The sequence below is a fragment of the Salvelinus alpinus genome, chromosome 5 (genome assembly GCF_045679555.1).
Source record: "Salvelinus alpinus chromosome 5, SLU_Salpinus.1, whole genome shotgun sequence".
NCBI classification, from domain to species: domain Eukaryota; kingdom Metazoa; phylum Chordata; class Actinopteri; order Salmoniformes; family Salmonidae; genus Salvelinus; species Salvelinus alpinus.
This window is the reverse complement of record NC_092090.1, coordinates 90,585,017-90,604,581: the sequence shown is the minus strand read 5'-3', so window position 1 is coordinate 90,604,581 and position 19,565 is coordinate 90,585,017. Positions and strand designations below refer to the sequence as shown.

Below are 19,565 nucleotides of genomic sequence, written 5' to 3'. Positions count from 1 at the left end.
GTATGGGGGGTGCTTTGCTGGTGACACTGTGTGATTTATTTAGAATTCATGGCACATTTAACCAGCATGGCTACCACTGCACTCTGCAGCGATACGTCATCCCATCTTAGTGGGACTATCATTTGTTTTTCAACAGAACAATGACCCAACACACCTCCAGGTTGTGTAAGGGCTATTTGACCAAGAAGGAGACTGATGGTGTGCTGTATCAGATGACCTGGCCTCCACAATCACCCGACCTCAACCTAATTGAGATGGTTTGGGATGAATTGGACCACAGAGTTAAGGAAAAGCACTCAACAAGTGCTCAGCATATGTGGGAACTCCTTCAAGACTGTTGGAAAAGCATTCCAGGTGAAGTTGGTTGAGAGAATGCTAAGCGTGTGCAAAGCTCTCATCAAGGCAAAGGGTGGCTACTTGAAATAATATTTTGATTTGTTTAACACTTTTTGGGTTACTACATTATTCCATATGTGTTATTTTATATTTGTGATGTCTTCACTATTATTCTACAATGTAGAAATTAGTAAAAATACGGAAAAGCCCTTGAATGAGTCGGTGTGTCCAAACTTTTGACTGGTACTGTATGTGTTGGAACAGAGGTTAGTAGAGTTTCCCTCAGGTGTGCACCGGGAGTGCAAGATGTCTCAGCGAACGTCAGCTACTGATTTCTCATGTTAGCGTTCACAGGGAATTTTGATGTGCATTGTTCAATCCGGCTCCCCAACAAGCACACGAATCAATGGTGTGTATTAGGAGAGTCTCCTCCTACTGTTTACCACATAATAAATGCCCCTTCCTCCAACACATCACTTTGTCTCTACTCTATTTTTACCCCCTCTTCCACCCCTCCTCCTCAACTGTTGAGATTCTAGCCAGCTGATGGATCACAATGGCTGGCAAAGCTGTTTGGGGTTGAAAAAGGAAAGGGGAGGTCCCATTTGACACTCTTTAACGTTGATGGCTTATTGCCATGCTCTCTGATTCAGCTGGATGTGTTAGAGGATCTTCTGGGTGGTGGAAAAGGTCATTTGCTTTTAGTTGTGCTCTGCTAGAATACTAATACTGTCCTTATTCAAATGATCTGCTCCAGCACTTATTAAATTGATGGCCCGGCGCTCTAATTTAATAGTGTTGCAGCCCAGGCGAGGGCCACAGCTGCAGTCAGCAGGGAATTAGATGCTTCTGAGGCAAAGTTCAAGCAGGAGCCCCTGCATTTGGGGATGCATTTTTCCCACCAAATTAGCAGTCAGTGGCAGTGCACAATTAATTGCCGCAAACCAGGAAAATCTTGTCATTTAATAAGGCGCTTAGCCCCCACCCATACCCCCTGTCTCTCTCTATCGCCCTCTCTCACCCTCTCTCTCTCGCCCTCTCTCTCTCTCTCTCTCTCTCTCTCTCTCTCTCTCTCTCTCTCTCTCTCTCTCTCTCTCTCTCTCTCTCTCTCTCTCTCTCTCTCTCTCTCTCTCTCTCTCTCTCTCTCTCCTTGCCTCCCTTATTCCCTCCCTCCTTTACTTTCCTATTCCCTCTCTTCCTGCCTGTCTTTCTTTTTCCCATTTCTTCCACTCCACTTTACACAAACATGGGGAACTGATCCATTTAGTGCAGGGCTATAACGTTGTTTAATGTACTGCTGGTTTAATGGAGGCTCTGCTGGGTTGTGTGTCTTTCGAGCTCCTGTGATTCTGAGCCTGCTGTGGGTTGGCCAGCGTGAGTAGAGATGGGGCCCAGTCCTATGATTTCACCCAATCAATACACACAGCTCTATTACATAACTGATTTAAGAGGTAGATGTTGGGCAGTGTTTGTGTGTGTGTGTGTGCGTTAAATGTTAAAAGTTAACTGGTAAATGAGGGATTGTGGAAATACATTGTGTACAATGGTTCCTCAATTAAACGTTTTGAGATTATGCTGTGGGACAGAGGTACTTTTTCTGGTTTAGTACGTTACCCTGCGTCACCGCTTCAGTGCTCCAGACCACCACAAGGCGGAGCTAGAGTGCTGATTATGCTTTTGGGTCCCAAGGCGCTACTGTGTCTTTAACTGAATAAATGCTGTCAATGAATGGGCAATATAAACCAAATGGATACTGTTAATTGTGTACAACTTCAAAATTGAATTTGAATTAACTGAATGATAAGGATGAAGAAGAAGAGGGTGATTGAATTTAGAACCATAGTGTAAGAATTGCTATTCCTCTGTCCCGCATGCACACCTGAAGGTCACTATGTTACCACTACGTTACACTGTAGGTCTCTGAGAAAACATATAGCCTAGCATAAACTGTGTTATAGTGCTAGTAATTACCAGGGACCTCATGATACAATATTATCACTATACTTAGGTGCCGATACGATATGAATTGCAATTCTCACAATTCTATATGTATTGCGTTCTTAACATATTGCTCACTATACTGTGCCTTCGGAAGGTATTTAGACCCATTGACTTTTTCCACATTTTGTTGCGTTACAGCCTTATTCTAAAATTATTTTATTCCTTCATCAATCAACACACAATACCCCGTAATGACAAAGCAAAAACCTTTTTTTAGAAATTTGTGCTAATTTATTTAAAATAAAAAACTGAAATGTCACATTTACTGGACATAAGTATTTAGACCCATTACTCAGTACTTTGTTAAAGCACCTTTTGGCAGTGATTACAGCATCGAGTCTTCTTGGGTATGACGCTACAAGCTTTGCACACCTGTATTTGGGGAGTTTCTCCCATTCTTCTCTGTAGATCCTCTCAAGCTCTATCAGGTTGGATGGGGAGCGTTGCTGCACATCTGTCTGGAGCAGGTTTTCATCAAGAATCTCTTTGTATTTTGCTCCGTTCATCTTTGCCTCTATCATGACTACTCCCCCAATCCCTGCCGCTGAAAATCATCCCCACTGCATGATTCTGCCATCACCAATCTTCACTGTAGGGATGGTGCCAGGTTTCCTCCAGACGTGACACACATTTCAATCTTGGTTTCACCAGACCAGAGAATCTTGTTTCTCATGGTATGAGAGTCTTTAGGTGCCTTTTGGTAAACCCCAAGCGGGCTGTCTTGTGCCTTTTATTGAAGATTGGCTTCCGTCTGGCCACTCTACCATAAAGTCCTGATTGGTAGAGTGCTGCAGAGATGGTTGTCCTTCTGGAAGGTTCTCTCATCTCCAAAGAGGAACTCTGGAGCTCTGTCAAAGTGACCATCAGGTTCTTGGTCACCTCCCTGACCAAGGCCCTTCTCCCCAGATTGCTCAGTTTCGCCGGGCGGCCAGCTCTAGGAAGAGTCTTGGTGGTTCCAAACTTCTTCCATTTAAGAATGATGGAGTCCACTGTGTTCTTAAGGACCTTCGAGGCTGCAGAAATGTTTTGGTATCCTTCCCCAGATCTGTTTCTCGACACAATCCTGTCTCGGAGCTCTACGGACTATTCCTTCGACCTCATGGCTTGGGTTTTGCTCTGAAAAAAACTGTCAACAGTGAGACCTTATACAGACAGTTGTGTGCCTTTCCAATTCATGTCCAATCAATTGAATTTACCAATCAAGTTGTAGAAACATCTCAAGGATGATCAATGGAAACAGGACGCACTGAAGCTCAATATCAAGTCTCATAGCAAAGGGTCTGAATAGTTATGTAAATAAGGCATTTCTGTTTTTTATTTTTGTATAGATTTCAAAAAACCTGTTTTCACTTCTTCATTATGGGGTATTGTGTGTAGATTGCTGAGGATTTTTTTTTATTCAATCAATTTTAGAATAAGTCTGTAACTTAACAAAATGTGTAAAAAGTCAAGGGGTCTGAATACTTTCTGAAGGCACTTTATGTCTGCTGCAGAGAGACACGAAAGAGTATGAGAAAATTGGTTTGATTGGTCATGGTAATAAACGTACTGAAAACATTTTGACTCACTATTTAAAAAGAAGATGTAGAACAAGCTATAGGATGAAAAAAACAGATGTTTTGTCGTAGGTACAGCTGACTAGTGCTAGCTAATGTTACAAAGAATTTTATATACAGTGGGGAGAACAAGTATTTGATACACTGACAATTTTGCAGGTTTTCCTACTTACAAAGCATGTAGAGGTCTGTAATTTTTATCATAGGTACACTTCAACTGTGAGAGAAGGAATCTAAAACAAAAATCCAGAAAATCACATTGTATGATTTTTAATTAATTAATTTGCATTTTATTGCATGACATAAGTATTTGATACATCAGAAAAGCAGAACTGAATATTTGGTACAGAAACCTTAGTTTGCAATTACAGAGATCATACGTTTCCTGTAGTTCTTGACCAGGTTTGCACACACTGCAGCAGGGATTTTGGCCCACTCCTCCATACAGACCTTCTCCAGATCCTTCAGGTTTCGGGGCTGTCGCTGGGCAATACGGACTTTCGGCTCCCTCCAAAGATTTTCTATTGGGTTCAGGTCTGGAGACTGGCTAGGCCACTCCAGGACCTTGAGATGCTTCTTACGGAGCCACTCCTTAGTTGCCCTGGCTGTGTGTTTCGGGTCGTTGTCATGCTGGAAGACCCAGTCACGACCCATCTTCAATGCTCTTACTGAGGGAAGGAGGTTGTTGGTCAAGATCTCGCGATACATGGCCCCATCCACCCTCCCTTCAATACGGTGCAGTCGTCCTGTCCCCTTTGCAGAAAAGCATCCCCAAAGAATGATGTTTCCACCTCCATGCTTCACGGTTGGGATGGTGTTCTTGGGGTTGTACTCATCCTTCTATTCCTCCAAACACGGCGAGTGGAGTTTAGACCAAAAAGCTCTATTTTTGTCTCATCAGACCACATGACCTTCTCCCATTCCTCCTCTGGATCATCCAGATGGTCATTGGCAAACTTCAGACGGGCCTGGACATGCGCTGGCTTGAGCAGGGGGACCTTGCGTGCGCTGCAGGATTTTAATCCATGACGGCGTAGTGTGTTACTAATGGTTTTCTTTGAGACTGTGGTCCCAGCTCTCTTCAGGTCATTGACCAGGTCCTGCCGTGTAGTTCTGGGCTGATCCCTCACATTCCTCATGATCATTGATGCCCCACGAGGTGAGATCTTGCATGGAGCCCCAGACCGAGGGTGATTGACCGTCATCTTGAACTTCTTCCATTTTCTAATAATTGTGCCAACAGTTGTTGCCTTCTCACCAAGCTGCTTGGCTATTGTCCTGTAGCCCATCCCAGCCTTGTACAGGTCTACAATTTATCCCTGATGTCCTTATACAGCGCTCTGGTCTTGGCCATTGTGGAGAGGTTGGAGTCTGTTTGATTGAGTGTGTGGACAGGTGTCTTTTATACAGGTAACGAGTTCAAACAGGTGCAGTTAATACAGGTAATGAGTGGAGAACAGGAGGGCTTCTTAAAGAAAAACTAACAGGTCTGTGAGAGCTGGAATTCTTACTGGTTGGTAGGTGATCAAATACTTATGTCATGCAATAAAATGCAAATTAATTACTTAAAAATCATACAATGTGATTTTCTGGATTTTTGTTTTAGATTCCGTCTCTCACAGTTGAAGTGTACCTATGATAAAAATGACAGACCTCTACATGCTTTGTAAGTAGGAAAACCTGCAAAATCGGCAGTGTATCAAATACTTGTTCTCCCCACTGTATATATTTTTTTCCGCCATCACTTGTAGTGTTTGATGTGCAACGACAAGTGTTGAGAACAGTGATCAGCAATAGCCAATGTGAGCTCGCCAGAGAACAAGCCAGTGAGATGATGATGTTGTTTCGCATCACCCAGAATGTGTAGACTCTCTGTCACGCCTTCTCCCGCTCCCCATCTCTGGTGCTCGAGGGCGCCAGGTGGCCCATCATTACGCACACCTGTCACCATCGTTACGTGCATCAGTGCTTCATAGGACTCACCTGGACTCTATTACCTTATTGATTGCCTCCCCTATCTGTTACTTCCTCAGTTTCTTCCCCGTGTCAGCATTAATGTTGTTCTGTTTCCCCTGTCCAGACTCTGTTCGTGTTCTGTTTCATGTCCGTTGTTTATTAAATGTTCACTCCCTGTACTTGCTTCTCGTCTCCCAGCGTCTGTCCTTACAGAATGTTGACACCCCAATTTGAAGGGAGTTTTTGTTTTTTATTTTTGCTGGTGACGTCTGGTCTGGGTGCTGCTGCCAATGGAACCGGGGGTGCCTCAGCTGGCTCGTCGGGCTTCCACCCCGTAGCTGGCTCAAGAGGTTTCCTTGCCTCAACCGGCTCGTCAGGCTCCCACGCGTCAGCCGGCTTGTTGGGCTCTCACGCCTCAGCTGGCTCGTCAGGCTCCCACGCCTTAGCTGGCTCAGCAGGCTCCCAGCTCTGAAGTTCACAAGCAATGTTTTTCAATTCAAAATGTTGGCTGGATAGTTCAACTCTGTATGGACTGATCACATCACACAAATGAATAACAGAACACACACACACACAAACACATACACAGGCTTTTTGATCGTGCAACCATAAGTAACAGTACAGATAAAAAATTATCTGGCCTGCTGTACATCTTAGTGTATACATTATTGTTGATAGAAAGTCTAGGTTAGAACTGCTGCTCTTAAAATACATATGTTTTATTCTGAACTGGAATAAACTGATTGATCACATCACACAGATGTAGACCAGAACACACACACAGTCCTAATGAGGTGTGTGGCTGGTTGAAGTTTTCAAAAAGCATGTCTATTCTGGGCTCAGTTTTTGACAGTCCAACACTGAGGTCATGCTCAGCATTGACACTGTTTCTGTACTTGAGAACCCTGACTTGCATAGGTATGTGGTGCCAAACTGGACCAGAACATCTACTGCTTTCTCAGTCAGAGAGGAGACCGCTTCCTGCTGCAGATGAGCAACCCAGAACTGTGTGAGTGTTTGTCTCAAAAAGCATCTGGCTTCAATCAGTTTATTCCAGTTCAGAATAAATAATATTACTTCTAACTGCAGCAGTTCCAACCTAGACTTGTTTTCAACAATAATTTCTACAGTAAAATGTACAGTAGGCATGATAATTTTTAATCTTCATCTGTACTGTTTTTTAGGGTTGCACTATCAGTAGCTAGTTAGCTTGCTTTGGCTAAAGTTAGATATTAGCTGTGTAACGTTACAAGGCCAGGGGATTGTTTGAAAGAGAAACTCACATCTACTACTATGAGAGTTAGTACTCCCTTATCAATTCCAGTAATTAATGAAATAATTATACATTTACATCACGACCCACCATTAACAGGTCCACGACCCCATACTTTAAGAAACGCTGCTGTTGGTGGTTTGAAAACCTTTGAAAATAAAAGGAGATGGTTCTGATTGGCTGCTCTCTGCTCACCTGCACATAACCTCTCCCCCACCTCTCTCTGCTGTAATATAAATCCCTACCATTGATCTAAGGTCAGGTTCACCCACCCTCCCAATGGTGACAGGTAGGTATTGGGCAGGGTAAGCTGATCTCAGATCAGTACTGGAGCCCCGTCTAGTCTTGTCTAGTCACCTTCCTCTTCCCTCCCTGTTCTCAGAGCCTATTGACAGGTAATGGTGCCTGGTCATGTGGTCCACTGGGCCATAAATAAGAGCGGGGGCTCTCTATCAGTGCTGACAGAGCACAGTGGCCCTTATGCCTGGCACTCTGCCCGCTAAACCCCTCTCCCCATCATAATAGACTGCACTGACACCAGTCAGCATTGTTGATATCAGATTTATGTGACCTTGATTCAGTTTAGCGCTGTGATTTGTTTACTGGCACTTATTTTGATGCATGTGGAAGTGAGTGTTAACCATGCAACAGACAGACAGGGAGGGAGAGAGACAGACAAACAGACAGACAGGGAGAGAGGGAGGAGGGGAGAGATCCCTCCCCCTGGGGACAGATGACATACTACATCATTCACAAAGCTGATGTCTTTTTCTACTTTAAATTGGCTTGCCTCGACAAACGCATCGCAACTACACATAAACAATATATTGTATTGTGTATAGGGATGGCCATTCGACATTTTCTGACTGTTCGAGTACCCGCACAATATTTTTCGAGTACTCGGGTACTCAAATGGAAATGATATTATCTATTTTTAGAACACAAGGCCCACACTGAAAAAAATATGCGCAAATTTAACTATATGCCAACAGATTGCAACAATAATTTATCATAACCATTACAAATAACACATCCTAATTGCTAAATTGCCCCATATATATTCAGTCACTAAAAAAGCAACTGCCAATTACGAAAAATGTATTGAAACCGTAATATCAACTGGTTATTATATTATATTGTGAAACACAATCTTCAAACAGGCAGTAACCTCGCCTATGGCCGCGCAATGGCATAGCCTTGTTTTGTTCATTTAGCAGACAAGATGCTTATTTTCCGAGCCCTTATCACAGTCAAAACACACCTATTTTTATAGTAAAAAATACATTACGTAATATAACAGAATAAAATAGAACAGAATCTTTTTCCAAATTAAAAGACTTGCCTGTGTGAAGTGATGCAAATATCCTGTCTGGTACAGCTATTCTCAAAGACTAATCATTTGAAACGGGGCGCAATTTGGTGAGTTGAACGGCAATTATTTCAGGGTTACAAATCAAAATCGGTCATCTTTTTGATATACAGACTTTCTATTTAGTATATTCTTCCTGTTCTTTGTAATTTTGTAAATGGATGAACAATTCCACATTGAACACTGCATGGTGATGAATTACGGCCACAACATCTGTTTGGTGAGTAGGCATATGCTCAATGATTCTGATGAAATTACGCTCTTTGTCTTTATCAAACTAATGTTTTTGCATATTTTCAGTGTGGAACCTGTCAATGTTTATGTGGTTATAGCCAATGATGTGTATAAACCCTGAGTGACTGACAGGGGGCACTGTGTGTCTGTTAGGCTATATAAGGATAGCAGTCGTGGTGAAGTGGTGTATCAAATCAAATCAAATCAACATGTATTGCTCACATACACATGGTAAGCAGATGTTATGTGTAGCGAAATGCTTATGCTTCTAGATCCGTCAGTGCAGCAGTATCTAACAGGTAATATCTAACAATTCCACAACAAAACCTAATAGACACAATCTAGTAAAGGAATGGGGTAATAATATATAAGAATAAAATATATGGATGAGCAGTGACAGAGCGGCTAAGATAGATAGATAGTATAGAACAGATACTGTAGTATACAGTATATACATATGAGATAAGTAATGCGAGATAATGAAACATTCTTAAAGTGGCATTATTATAGTGACTAGTGTTCCATTTATTAAAGTGGCCAATAATATCGAGTCTGTAGGTAGGCAGCCGCCTCTCTGTGCTAGTGATGGCTGTTTAGCAATCTGACGTCCTCGAGATAGAAGCTGTTTTTCAATCTCTCTGTCCCAGTTTTGATGCACCTTTACTGACCTTGCCTTCTGGATAGAAGTGGGGTGAACAGGCAGTGGCTTGGGTGGTTATTGTCCTTGATTATGTTTTTGCCTTCCTGTGACATCGGGTGTTGTAGGTGTCCTGGAGGGCAGGTAGTTTCCCCCTGTGATGCGTTGTGCAGACCGCACCACCCCTGGAGAGCCCTACGGTTGTGGGCGGTGCATTTGCCGTACCAGGCGGTGATACAGCCCGACAGGATGCTCTCGATTGTGCACCTGTAAAAGTTAGTGAGGGCAAGCTACATTTTTTTCAGCCTCCTGAGGTTGAAGAGGCGTTGTTGTGCCTTCTTCACAACACTGTCTGTGTGCGTGGACCATTTCAGTTTGTCAGTGATATGTACACCGAGGAACTTAAAACTTTTTTACTCACGTCGGCCGCAGAGAAGGAGAGCCCACAGTCTTTGGTAACGGTTTGCGTCGGTAGCACTCTATTGTCCTCGAAGCGCGCAAAGTTGTTGTTTAATTTGTCTGGAAGCAAGATGTCTATGTCCGCGACGGGGCTGGTTTTCTTTTTGTAATCAGTGATTGTCTGTAGACCCTGCCACATACATCTCGTGTTTGAGCCGTTGAATTGCGACTCCACTTTGTCTCTATACTGATGCTTTGTTTGTTTGACTGCCTGGCGGAGGGAATAACTACACTGTTTGTATTCGGCCATATTCCCAGTTGCCTTGCTATGATTAAGTGCGGTGGTACGTGCTTTCAGTTTTGTGCGAATGCTGCAATCAATCCACGGTTTCTGGTTAGGGAAGGTTTTAATGGTCACAGTGGGTACAACATCTCCTATACACTTCCTTATAAACTCGCTCACCGAGTCAGCATATGTTGTTATCTGAGGCTACCTGGAACATATCCCAGTCCACATGATCGAAGCAATCTTGAAGCGTGGAATCCAATTTGTCAGACCAGTGTTGGATAGACCTTAGCACGGGCGCTTCATGTTTTATTTTCTGCCTATAGGAGGGGAGCAACAAGATGGAGTCATGGTCAGATTTGCCAAAAGGAGGGCGGGGGAGGGCCTTATATGCGTCGCGGAAGAGTAGCAGTGGTCGAGCGTGTTACTCACTCATGCTTATAGAATTTAGGTGGCATTGTTCTCAAATTAGCTTTGTAAAATCCCCAGCTACAATAAATGCAGCCTCAGAATATATGGTTTCCAGTTTGCATCAAGTCCAGTGAAGTTCCTAAATGACCATCTTGGTATCCGCTTGCGGGGGGATATACATGGCTGTGACAATAACGGAGGAGAGTTCTCTTGGGAGATAATATGGTCTGCATTTGATTGTGAGGAATGTTGTCAGGTGTCAGGTGAATAAAAGGACTTAAGTTCCTGTATGTTGTTACAATAACACCATGAGTCATTAATCATGAAATATACACCTACACCCTTCTTCTTACCGGAGAGATGTTTATTCCTGTCACTGCGATGCACTGAAAATCCCGTTGGCTGTACTGACTCCGACAGCATGTCCCAAGCTAGCCATGTTTCCGTGAAAGAGAGTATGTTACAATCCCGGGTATCTCTTTGGAAAGCAACTCTTGCCCTATTTTTGTCGACTTTGTTAACTTGGGACATGAGTGAGTAATATACTCGGAAGTGGTGGGTAGTGTGCGCCCATCTGAAGCCTCACTAGAAGAACGCTCTGGCACCCTCTCCTCCGGCGGCGTTGTTTTGGGTCGGCCTCTGGAATCAGTTCAAATGCCCTGGGAGGTGCAGACAAAGGTTCCGCTTTGGGAAAGTCGTATTCCTGGTTGTAGTGCTGGTTGTGCTGGTAAGTTGATGTCTCTCTGATATCCAATAGTTATTTCCGGCTGTATGTAATAACACTTAAGGTTTTCTGGGCTAACAATGTAAGAAATAATACATAAAAAAATGAAATACTGCATGGTTTCCTTAGGACTAGAAGCGAAGCTGCCATCTCTATCGGCGACACCATGGTGGAGCTGTGTGTCTGTTACGCTGTGTAAGGATAGTAGTGGTGGTGAGGCGATGTATTGGTAGAGCTGTGTGTTTGTTAGGCTGTATAAGGATAGTAGTGGTGGTGAGGTGGTGTATTGGTGGAGCTGTGTGTCTTTTAGGCTGGGAAAACAGAGTCTCCCTGATGTACAGTGTGGGGATCAATTAGGAGAGCGGCTCTTTCCTTTTGGCTGTTGGAGAACCAGTGTCATTGAAGAATGCCTTATAGACTCATAGAGACATGAGAAACTCCACAAGAGGTAATACTATGCGTAACATGTAAACCTGTGATATTACGTGTAATGTGTGAAGACTGAAGGGGGAAGAGTTTGGCTGAAACACCGGTTATAATAAGGCATGAGTTTGAGCATTGATGGGGAAGGGTTTGGCTGCGGCGCAGGCAGGCAGGATGACACGGGTCCAGAGCCTGAGGCGGCCAGAGAGACTGGAGAGCCCAGCTGTCACCTCACTCGTTCCCCTTCTCTGGGGGCAACTGTCAATCATAAGCTCCTTATATTGCTCACTCGTTGATGCTAATTACTATTGTCAACCACAGAGACCCAGAGGATGCTAACGCTAGCTCCAGTGCCCTTTTTGTAGGGAAATTTTTTGGCCTCCAAACATGAGATGAAAATCTGAAATCCCGAGGATGGAATCAAAGGTTATTATGGTAGTGCATTAATGAGGAATTACTGATATGAAAGGCATGATCACAAAAGTACCCAAATGGCCATGTTCATGCCCTCCGAGCAAAGTCACCAAGAAGAAGGGAGCTCATATGTATAGAGGGGAAGAGTGGAATTACATGCAGAGCAATAGACCTAATGAAAAACAAGATGGATGCCCTCCATAAGACGGATGGCTGGATTATTAATTGCCAGCCATCCACTCCCACAGATAACGATGAGATGTATTCCAGTGAATTTGTGCAGAATATATTTAGTTTGAATGGATAATTTATTGTGCTTCCATCAGTGAGGTGGTGTGTTTGGAATAGTGAGGCTTTAAGTAATGGCCTTGCCAGATAAGTCCCTCTCTGAGACCTTCCCTCTCAACCCACTGTCCCCCTCCATTACCACAGAGAGAGGGGAGGGGATGTATGTTTGGGGCAGTGTTGGGGAGTAGTGAACTCAAAATCAAACTGTATTGATTGCATACACAGTTTAGCAAGTGTTATGGAAGGTGCAGCGAAATGCTTATGTAACTACTTCCTATCAATCAATGCAGAAAATGTCAACAAGCACACAATAATCCAAATGAAAACAGTTATTAAAAACATTGTACAGCAGTAGATATATAAATAGTATGTTAACATTATTAAAGTGACCAGTATTGAATGACTGTGTACATAGGGCAGCAGTCCCTACGGTGCAGGGTAGAGTACTTGGTGGTAGCCGGCTTGTGACTAAGGGGCAGAGTAGGGTACTGGGCAGAGGGCAGGATACTGGAGTTCAGTACATGTTGTTCAACTAGTAATTTAACTCCATTTTGCAGTAGCTTGGTGGAAGTTGACCTAAATTAAAATCTTGTTAGTGTTTTCAGTAGTTAATTACTTTTTTTGCATTGTAGTGTTGTAGCTAACTACTGGAACTACACACTACTTATTTTTGCTCAAATATGGTTGAAGTAGGCAAGAATTTCCTTTCTGTTTTGGCATCAGACCGGTCTAATTCTCACTTGAAACATAGTTTTTGTGTTTAATAGGCATAATTACACATTCTGTTAACATATGACTCAAGAACGATATGTTCTTGCAATTGTATTCTATGACATTTCAACACTGGTTGGGGGGAGGGGGGTGGCGGTAAATAGCTCTCAAGTGGGACATTGTAAGCTCCCATCTTCAGTTTATCAATTACCAAATGCAAGTAACAGTGAGGATACAAACAACATAGAAACATGGATATTTTTTTGAACTTTAGTTGTAGTCTATACTTTTCTGACCGCAGCTACATATGGTGTATGACAAACAATGCCAATGGATCCGTAGTTGAGTGTTCCACGAGGAATCCGTCAAGGCAGTTATTGCTATACTATCCATCAGGATGTACGTAGGTACCGGTATATGATCTGCTATTACACAGAGTGTCAACTGCCTTTCTAGCAACGCGTCAAATTGAACAGAATTCTGAGGGTAAAAGTAAAAATAAGCATTTTGTCTGAATGTGAAGGCAGTTGTCTGAAACAATAGGAGCCCATGCACAATAGAAAGACATTAATTCATTCTACATTCTAGGTATTTAGCAGACACTCTTATCCACAGCGACTTACAGTAGTGAGTCAGTCGTTTAGCAGACACTCTTATCCACAGCCACTTACAGTAGTGAGTGCATACATTTTCCTATTTGCTCGTCGGCTGTGGGAATTGAACTCAAAATCCTGACCAATTGCCATGCTCTACCAACCCAAAAGCACACGGGACCAACCCAAAAGCACATGATGATCGACGGTGGGGGATATTATGCAGTCCAGTCTGCACAGTCCAGTTGCCCTGTATTCTCTTCCTTCATTTGTTGAAGTATGGAGGGACAGCATTATCATAAGATAACAGTACTCCCCGTCCCTCTCCCTCTCCACCTCCACCTCCATCCCATCACCTCTCACAGCCCACAAATCAGGCCACTGGTGTCATAGCGGCTGGAGGCGTGGTAGTCGTGGCGACGCAGAGGATCCCGGCGTGGGTGTGAAATCACTTGACCCCCCGGCATTAACCTTTCTGGAGTGAATGGCCGCTCTTCTCTCTGCGGCCGGGAACAAAAGAGGCCTGGTATTGATTAAACTCCAACTGGCTTAGGCGCCTGTGTTCCCTAACACCCCCCTCTCTCTCGCTCTCTCTGTCTCTCTCCCTCTAAACCCCCCTCTCTCTACACACACACATGTACACACACACACACGGACACCACCTGACCAGGCTGAGTAGTGGAGAGGTACTGAGGGTCACGGGGAGAGAGCATGAGAGGGTGAAGGTTCAGGTCCCTGGTGGGATCAGTGTTTTGTCATCTGGAGTGGTGTTTACTTTCTCTCTCCTCCATCTCCTCCCCCTCCTCCAGATCGATACGTGCTGTCTACCCATGATGCTCCATGAGAGTGTGAGTGTATCCGAGGCCGCAGACGCTGACCCAGCTAAAGGCTAAGGAAGTGTAGTCTCTTCTCCTGATTCCGCTGTCTCGTTATCAAGTCTATACTGTAACTGTGTGTCACAGTCAAACCCCTTCCTGAACATTCAGTTGCTCTTCTAAAACCTCTCTTGTGTATCCTACACATTTAGAAATCAAGGACATCAGTAATACCATGTGTCAACGTTAGCTAAATCATTACAGACAATTGTGAGTTTTACTGTAGAAGGGATTGCCACTCATCACAAGGATTAGTTTAGGGAGAGCAGTAGCCTATACTCTCTGGTAATGCACTAAGATGTAACCAAAGCTCTTCAGATCAGCACGTGATTTGTTAGCATGGAGTACTGTGTTTGGATAACGTTTTTAGGGAGTGCTCCTCATCTGCTGTTTTAGTGTTCTAAAATAATGGCACGTTGAAACGCTTTTCATTCAAGTGTCCAATTAATAACATTCAAAAATTGGAGGAGAATAAAATAATTCTGCCTACTTGTCATAAGGGCTTTACACCAGCAGCTATTTTTAATTCAATTAAGACACAGGAATAGTTATGCAATATTACTGTAAAATATAGACCAGGAATTACAAAATAAAATGAATCTTTCCTGATTAAATCATTTATTCCCTTTAAGAAACCTGACATTTAGTTAGCTCAACTCTAAACAAAAAATGTTCAAACAATGTTTTGGAGTTAAGTAATGATTGTATTATATGATGTTTTTTTTTTTTAAAGAAAGTTAATTGATGTAAGTGTTTCCTAAACATATTTTATCTCTCCTATGGTGACTTTCAAAATTATGAACACAAATACAGTAACTACAAAAAACAAACATGATGTTATGAGATGTGTGGTGAATCATGTGTTGCCATCTTACATCTCTAACATCATAACTTGATTACCACTTTCCCCTGCAATCCACCATGGCAAGACTTTTGATTCAAGCAAAGGAACAAACTAACTACCACATAAATACTCTGGAATATCTCTCTCCTTCCACCGCAGACAGTAAAGTACATTTAGGTCTGTCCATTCTTTTGCCCTTCTGATTATAATGAGAACCACGATGGGAAAAAAGCCAGTAGACATGGTTTTTAATCCTTGATAATTAAGAAAATAAATTGAAAGGAGAGATTCACTCCACTGATGTATTTGATCTATTCCAGATGGATTAGAAGCAGAGGGGGTCACAGGTTAAGAGGAGACAAAGTGTAAGAGGTGGACTTGGGTATTGAACCCCGGTCTCCAGTGGGGAATTTTACATGTAGATAGAGCTCGAAGTGAAACCACCTGACTCTATAGCCCTGCACAATCCTTGACCATTTTTTTATGTAAGGTCTGTATTGTTGTACTCAAATGACTGAGACACCGTTATGTATTAAAAAAATGTCAAATAAAATTCATGCATTCAGTCATTTCTCCAGGCAAGCTCCATTCCTCTTACAGGCAGAAGCTAAAAGCTGCTATTTGGTACAGCGTGATGACAACTGGTTTGAAGGTGGATGTACCTGTTATCCTCTGTCCACCTAAACTCTGGGACAGGACTATGTGGGTAAGGCTAATACGGGGAACACCATCGTTAGCTTCCAGGAAGGGGCCGTCTTGTTTCGGACCTAATTGTCATTCCTTCAAGAGTGAAGGGGGGGGGGGCTGTCACATTCTCGTCACGTCCCATCGGGCCGGTAAATAGAGCTTGTGAGTGTACCCCGCTTTCTGACGGACTAATAGCCGCTCCGTCCGTCTGTCCCTCCTTCCCTTCCTCCCCCCCTCACCTAATCCTCCTCCCCCTCAATTCCACTTCAGCTTTCTTTCCCTCCTTATTTATCTTTACTCTGACATGTTCTTCACATAACAAGAAAATAATTAATTACTGCACCAAGTGATGATTTATGATATTACTGATATAATTAATGATACACATCAATTTTCCTGCATAATTGAAGGGGGCTGCAGAGCCATCCAGGCAGTGTGAAAGTCTACTGTCCGGAGAACATGAAAGCACGTCCCCCAGGTTCCTCCTCCCCCTAGGCCCCCCCTAGCCCCCCCCCCCAGGTTCCCCTCCCCCCAGGTTCCAGGTTCCCCTCCCCACAGATTCCTCCTCCCCTCAGGTTCCCCTCCCCCCAAGTCCCCCCCCCCCAGGCTCCCCCCCCCCTCCCCACAGATTCCTCCTCCCCCCAGGTCTCCCCCCCAGGTTCCCCTCCCCACAGATTCCTCCTCCCTCCAGGTTCCTTCTCCCCCCTTTTTCTCCTTCCCTCTCTTTCTCCTTCCCTCGCCTGTCTTACATGATGCCGGGATGACGTTGTGTGTGTGGCTCGCTCAGCAAGATCCATAATCCCTGTCATTGTGCTGTAAATAACGCTAAAGAGTCGGACACTTGTTTTCTCATGTAAATATGCATGCGTACATATTTAGGTCTGTGAATCTGTGTGTGCAGGCCTGCTACATTAGACTCCTATGGGAGTGTGTAGGTAGTTATACAGTGATATATGATTCATGAAGATGCGTGTAAGGCATATCTAATTCCAGGTCTACCCCCAAGACTATAGACAACAAGGTAAAACATGAATATTTGATTTGTACGGAGAAGGTAAAGGGTCCTTGCTATGCACTGCATTTCAAACAGGCACCTCATATAGAGCCATAAGATTGGTCATTGAAATGCATCAGATGTTCTATTTTTTCCTTCCTGATGGGATGTTATCAGGAATATTTCTATAATAAAGGATAAAACCGTATTTTGTACTACTATTTTGATGAATCATTTTTTTATGACATGCACATTGACAATCCACCCTTTGTGAATTGTAATATGTGAGGCATACAATGTTTTGAAAAAAATACTTAGATTTTTTTCAGAAATGCAGTATAATATATTATTTATGACATAAGCCTATATTGAGAGACAGTGAAGAGTTGACCATGATTAGCATATCTATAGTTGAAGGTATTTTATACTCTAGACTCAGAAGAAATAAGGAAATGTATTAATCATGAAATATACGCCTTCATGTAGTGTACTTAGAAGTGAAGGTTATTTACCTTTACAAAAAGTGATTTCCCCTGTTGGTACAGCTAGGTGGGGATCTAGAAGGATGCTAGAATTATTTTACAAAATCAGCAAAATCTCACCATTTATCGATCAGCTCCAGAAAACATATTTGTGGACATTCAAACTTACCTGGGCAGATAACGTTTGTTACACACAGAGACACAATAGTTAAAAAGCAAGATAAGAATAAATTGGGTCAACGAGTGAGTGTGTGTGAAAGAGAGAGACAGAAAAGAGAGAAAGATAGATAGAGTAAAGGAGAGAGAAATAAAGAAAGAGAGCGCACTGACCTCAAGTGCCGCAACGCGGCTTGCCGTTGGATGTGTGATCTAGTAGTTTAGACTGACTGATGGTTTCAACACACGGAATGTGGAGGGGGGTGTGGTGCACTGGATTAGTCTCCATAGCAACAGCAAAGTATCCCTGTTTGTAGATGACAAATTCAGCCACATGTGAACGTGATTGACACACCATTCCCGCGCAGCTGACCCATAGAAATGAGCGCGTGAGCGTTATTATTATGCGCAGCTGCGTTGAGGGGTCTCCATACTTTTGAAGTGCTCTTGTAAGTGTTTCTCTGACATTTGCATAAGAAACATGGCATGCTTTTCAGGGGGGTGGGGGTTGTTATGGGGTGCCTTCATAACTGTATCTTGACAGCATCTTTGTGATCAATGAGAGGGGGATTGCCCGAGGAGAGAATAACTTAATTTCCAAAACCCTGAAGCTGACAGAGGAGTTGGTGGTAGAAGTTCACCGTGCAGTGTCACACACGTAGGCAGTAGTAGAACAAAGTACACTGATTGTGTGTGTGGTGTGTGAGTGTGGCGGATGCCTTCCATTATAAACTTTATTTCACTTTCTGACAGTAAACTAAGAGAGACATTTAAGACGTGAATTAATAAAGATGATGACATAATAAATGATGAACAGAATGAATATAACTTGTTGATGTAACAATGGATTTTAGTCAATTTTAGTGTGTAGCTACAGTTGACTTCTGAGAAGTGCACAGCAGATGAGTGAAAATGTGTCATTCCACAGATTGAGAGTTTAGTAAACTAGAGCTCTAGTCACCAGGCCCCTCCTTCAGACATACTCATGTCACACAGCAATGGGCAGCTATGGAGATTGAACCATCACATGACTGTGTTTGACACTGACTGGTGTGTGTTTGTCCATTATCTGATGAATCATTGACACCTCTTGCAATAGTTGATGTTATTTCTGTTGACAAACACTACAGTGTCGGCTTACTATTCAATCTACTGCATAATGAAGAAGTTTAGTTTTCAGTAATTCAAAATTCAAAAGGTATGCATGGTTACAGTTGAATAAGATGAGAAAAAAGAACACTGCTCTTTATTAAGCTTTACGTATCGGCCTCACGGCCTTCCTCAGAGCTTCCTTCAAGAGCAGTGTGCGGTTTCTTCTTTTTCCCTCACCATTATGTTTTAGTAAAATCACAACATTAATAAGAATACTAAAACATTTTCCATACTATGACAGACAGTAATAGTGATACATAATAAATGTTACGTTCAATTGATTATTTGAATATATACAATAATAACTGAAGGTTGTTCTGATCAGGTGTTTGGTTATTTATAGTTCAATAAATATATCTGTAACCACTAGGGGGCAGCAATGCTCCACACAATGACTCCTGTGTTCTGAGGTAGTCATCAACGGAAAGAGAAATATGAAGTGATACATTCGGTGTCGTTGGCAGCTCTTGTTTTAAAGTACGTAGCAAGTAACAATAACACAATTCCATCTAACTCCTTAAAACTATTTTTCTCGCCGTATTTTTCCGTACCAATATTGTGTTTCTCAAATTTAAGAAACTCTAACATTATATTTGCAAACACAATCAAGGCCTTGTCAAATATACAATTTCCTCGTGTGATAAATTGAGGAATGAAGAGAAGCCGGGGTCATTGTAAGAACGGCTTGCCATTGAAAATGCCATCCTGTTAATGTTTCTCTTGTTTTAGGTTTACCCCATGGGACTGAATTCTGATGCTAAATG

The 19,565-nt window shown here is 42.8% G+C and overlaps 1 long non-coding RNA gene across 2 annotated transcripts; it reads right to left on the bottom strand.

Annotated features, from left to right (window-relative positions):
* Window positions 1–13,047: 13,047 nt before the first annotated feature.
* On the bottom strand, window positions 13,048–18,006 carry LOC139575248 (uncharacterized). Of its 2 annotated transcripts, XR_011674929.1 has the most exons (3): window positions 17,824–18,006; window positions 17,524–17,568; window positions 13,048–14,111 (listed from the first exon to the last, which is right to left on the bottom strand). It is a non-coding gene; the product is annotated as an uncharacterized lncRNA (long non-coding RNA). The 2 variants fall into 2 exon arrangements; XR_011674930.1 differs by lacking the exon at window positions 17,524–17,568.
* Between the last annotated feature and the right edge of the window lie 1,559 nt (window positions 18,007–19,565).